Source organism: Bidens hawaiensis, unplaced genomic scaffold (assembly GCF_021521415.1).
Source record: "Bidens hawaiensis isolate Kalapana, Puna unplaced genomic scaffold, B.hawaiensis_p1.1 tig00019655_1, whole genome shotgun sequence".
Classification (NCBI taxonomy): Eukaryota; Viridiplantae; Streptophyta; class Magnoliopsida; order Asterales; family Asteraceae; genus Bidens; species Bidens hawaiensis.
The window spans coordinates 117,489-122,541 of NW_027492979.1; positions in this window are offsets into that span (position 1 = coordinate 117,489).

Below are 5,053 nucleotides of genomic sequence, written 5' to 3' on the forward strand. Positions count from 1 at the left end.
AACTAAAATTTCAATAATAATTATCAGGAAACATCAGAAATAGTATATGAGATCACTGAATGCAATGGAAAATCAAAACCATCAATCGAAGAACCACCAGCCTTAGAATTAAAAGAACTACCAAAACATCTCGAATACGCCTTTCTAGAAAAAGATTCTCAACTCCCGGTAATTATTTCATCTCACATTTCCAAAGAAGAGAAAGACGAACTTCTTAGGGTTCTCAAAAACCATAAGAAGGCTATCGCATGGAAGATCATGGATATCAAGGGCATCAGTCCTTCTTTTTGTACTCATAAAATCCTCATGGAGGAGGAATACAAACCCGTGGTCCAACATCAAAGACGTCTTAATCCCAACATACAAGATGTGGTGAAGAAAGAAGTAATCAAACTGCTTGATGCCGGATTAATCTACCCAATCTCAGATTCACCTTGGGTTAGTCCCGTTCAGGTAGTACCCAAGAAGGGAGGAATGACGGTCGTAATGAACGAGAATGATGAAATAATACCAATGAGGACCATCACAGGCTGGAGAGTTTGCATTGATTACCGGAAGCTTAACGATGCCACAAGAAAAGATCATTTTCCACTTCCTTTCATAGACCAAATGCTTGAGCGATTATCTAGAAAAATGTTCTACTGTTTTCTTGATGGATTTTCCGGATACTTTCATATTCCCATTGCTCCTGAAGATCAGGATAAAACTACCTTTACATGTCCGTATGGAACCTTCGCCTACCGAAGAATGCCATTTGGACTATGTAATGCTCCAGCCACCTTCCAACGTTGCATGGTGGCCATCTTTCATGAAATGATCGAAAACTCTATGGAAGTTTTCATGGACGACTTCTCAGTCTTTGGAGACTCCTTTGATCATTGTCTGAAAAACCTAGACAAAATGTTGGCTAGGTGTGAAGAAGTAAATCTAGTGCTCAACTGGGAAAAATGCCACTTTATGGTAAAAGAAGGCATTGTTCTTGGTCACAAGATTTCTCAAAACGGACTAGAAGTTGATAGGGCCAAAATAGAAACCATATCCAAACTTCCGCCACCAACTTCAGTCAAAGCCATTAGAAGTTTTTTAGGTCACGCAGGTTTCTACCGCCGCTTCATAAAAGACTTCTCAAAAATCTCAAGACCTATGACCAAACTTCTGGAGAAAGACGCACCATTTGTCTTCTCCGAGGAATGTATCGAGTCATTCAATACATTAAAAGACAAACTTGTCAATGCACCAATCATGACCACACCCGATTGGACCCTTCACTTCGAAATCATGTGCGATGCAAGTGACTTTGCAGTTGTAGCCGTACTCGGACAATACAAAGAAAAACACTTTCACCCAATTTACTATGCCAGTAAAACTCTTAACGATGCATAAGAAAATTATACCACAACAGAAAAAAAGTTACTAGCAGTAGTATTTGCCTTTGAAAAATTTAGATCATACCTAGTTCTCTCCAAAACCATAGTTTACACCGATCATGCCGCAATACGGTACCTATTCAACAAACAAGATGCCAAACCCAGACTCATCCGATGGATTCTACTACTCCAAGAATTTGACATCAAGGTTAAGGACAAGAAGGGAGCAGAAAATGTAGCCGCAGACCATCTTTCACGTTTAGAATGTCCAACTCCAGAGGAACTTCATGAAGAAATTATCAATGATAATTTCCCACATGAGATCCTCATGCACATTCAAGGAGTCATAGAAGAAAAAGACGAAAGTCCTTGGTATGCCGACTTCGCAAACTACTTAGCTTGCGGGATCCTTAGAAAAGGGCTTAGCCACCAACAGCGGAAGAAATTCTTCTCCGATCTTAAGTTTTACTTATGGGAGGATCCATACGTATTTAGAATATGTGCGGATCAAGTCATTCGTAGGTGCGTAGCAGGCAAGGAGGCCTTAGACATTTTCAAACACTGCCATGAAGGACCAACAGGAGGACACCATGGTACCGCCACCACGGTCAGTAAAGTGTTTGATACAGGATTTTTCTGGCCCACTATATACAAAGATACACATACTTTGATCAAATCATGCGATGCTTGTCAAAGAACCGGGAACATCTCTTCGAAAAATGAGATGGCTCAAAAGGGCATTCAAATTTGTGAAATCTTTGATGTATGGGGAATAGATTTCATGGGGCCATTTCCTAACTCATTCAGAAATAAATACATACTTGTAGCAGTCGACTACGTATCTAAATGGGTAGAAGCACAAGCTCTTCCCACCAACGATGCTCGAGTAGTTGTACGATTTCTGAAAAGGTTATTTTCAATATTCGGTACTCCGAAAGCCCTAATCAGCGACAGAGGTACCCACTTCTGTAACTCCCTGATGAATAAGGTCTTAGCACGGTATGGGGTCCATCACCGACTGACAACACCATATAACCCTCAGACCAGTGGGCAGGTAGAAGTCTCGAATCGAGGATTAAGAGAATTTTGGAAAGAAGTGTGGGGATAAATCGCAAAAATTGGCCAGAAAAGTTAGATGACACATTGTGGGCCCTCAAGACGGCCTACAAAACTCCCATAGGAACGACACCTTTCAAGCTCGTTTACGGGAAGGCATGTCATCTACCAGTAGAGTTGAAACACAAAGCCTACTGGGCCCTCAGAGCAGTGAATTTTGATCTAACGTCCGCCGGAGCAAACCGAGAAGATCAAATTCGTGAGCCCAAGGAACTGAGAACACTGGCCTACGAAAATTCCTGGTCCTACAAGGAAAAGACTAAACGCATACACGACGCTCATTTAAAAGGAAGCAAAAAATTTCAACCTAGCGATCGTGCACTGTTATACAACGCTCGTTTACGTCTGTTCCCAGGGAAACTGAAATCCCGTTGGATAGGTCCATACATAGTTGAATCAGTTTTTGACTACGGGACAATCGAAATTTCAAACTCAAACGGTCAGAAGTTCAAGGTAAATGGACATCGATTAAAACCATACATCGACGGTCCACTTAAGGAAGTGTTAGAGGTATTAACCCTCCAAAATTTTTAATTAAGAAATTAGGAAAACAAGGTCCGGCCAGACCTTCTCAAAACTAGGCCTTGTAAATAATCATTATGATTAAAAAAAACAAAAAACACGGGGGCGTGCTCTCAAAAGCACGGTCCCGTGCCTAAAAATGCGGGCCGGCATCTACGCTGCAAAAATCTCAGTTAGACTGGTTTGTAACAGAATTGTCAGAATAAAAACACGGGGGCATGCTTCCAAAAGCACGGTACCGTGCTCGGTTTCCTGTTTGGTTATAAAAGGCACCTTGTGTCATTGCATTCCTTGCACAAACCAAAACCAAAACCAAAACCGAAAACCTCTGAAAATTCAGCATGCCAACTGAGATGAGTGAAGCAATCCCCGTTCTTGAAGTTATGAAACTTCAAGAACTCATGAAAGAACTCACCGAAATGAATCTCCTTGCAGAGATGCATCTCGTGCAACTCACCGAATCAGTGGAAAACATGAAAATGGAACTCCGAGACATCAACGAGCAACTCCAGTTTCAAGTTCTCGGTTTCACGTATTTTCCACCACCAGGACCATTCTGAGGAGGAGAGCCTTTCGGGGAAATTTAGGAAACTTAACTTTTTGTTTTCATGTGTAAACAAGTGCATTAAGCATAATGTGTTAGGACTTCGGGCTTAACCCGATTATTTTCTTTTCTTAGGAAACCCGGGCTTATCCCGTAATTGTTCTAGGATCTTTATTTAATGAAAAGTAATATTTTAGATGACCAAACTTCCAAATTATCTCAATAAACGTCATTCTAAAAATTCCGGATCATGAATCATGTTGAAAACTAAAAGGAAATTCACTGTGACAAAAGCACGGGGCCGTGTTTTCCTAAGCACGGTGCCGTGGTCACCCTAGAATCTTCAGCATGATATGCGCTAACTCCGTACAATTCTCTGACTTAGAAATATTTATTCCTCTAGCAGCACGGGGCCGTGCTTCCAAAAACACGGTGTCGTGTTCAACTTTCCAGTCTCTATATAATGTATGCATAAATTCACTATTCCATTCACACCAAACAAAAATACCTAAATGGAAGGAAAACGGGTGGAATGGAGGCCAGTGAAGAAGGGGAAACAACATGAATCTTCCTTCCTTGAGGAAGAAATCATGAGACTCCAATGCATCGTAAGAGATCAAGTTGAAAGCAACATGCAAACCGAAGCTCGAGTAGTCGAGTTAATCAACAAAGTCGACCTGCTTAGGTTTGAGAACTTCCATGATGTGGATGGCCACCACAAAGATGTGACTTCCAAACTTAAATTTCTCAACTGAGAAATCGTCACGCTCAACAAAAAGCTTGACGAACTTTTGGAAGCCAAAAGCACCACCACACATCCAGGACTTTTTCGGGAGTGGTGGTCGTTGAAGTTCTGACTTCGTTTCGTGTTTAAGTTGTTTCCGCTAGTACTATGTGTTAGGACCCGAGAATTGTTGTTGTACTTTTCATTTCATCTATCTTTAATTATGTCTTTAGTTTTATGTTTTTAATGAAATTTAGGATGTTTAATTACCAAGTGTTAAAATAACCAGAAAATAAAAACCCAGTTAAAAACAAACCAGCTCGACAAATAAACAAAATAAACAAAACAGTACTCTCTGCACTAAGCAGCACGGTACCGTGCTCCAATAGCACGGGGCCGTGGTTTTGGTCCCAGAACAGTTACGAGTTTTAAACTTAATAAAATAACTTTCTCCAACCACCAACCCTAATACCACTGCATTCTGAACCGAAAACCGCCAACCTTCAACCATTTTGCTAATTTCTTCATCAAATCTTTGATTCTAAACCTAAGGTATGTTAATTTAACAATTGCATTGTCCAAATTCGTCATTTTAGGTTTAGTTTAACCCTAAAATCGCTCAAAATCGACCAAATCGGGTCAAAACCCGAAAAGGTTATGGGTTAGTTTGTTTGCATATAATGAATAGATTGTTGAATGTTTGATGGTTAGGGTTTAATTGAAAGAAACAAATCGGGTTTTGGGTGTTAGCATAAATACCCGACACACCATTAAACCCAA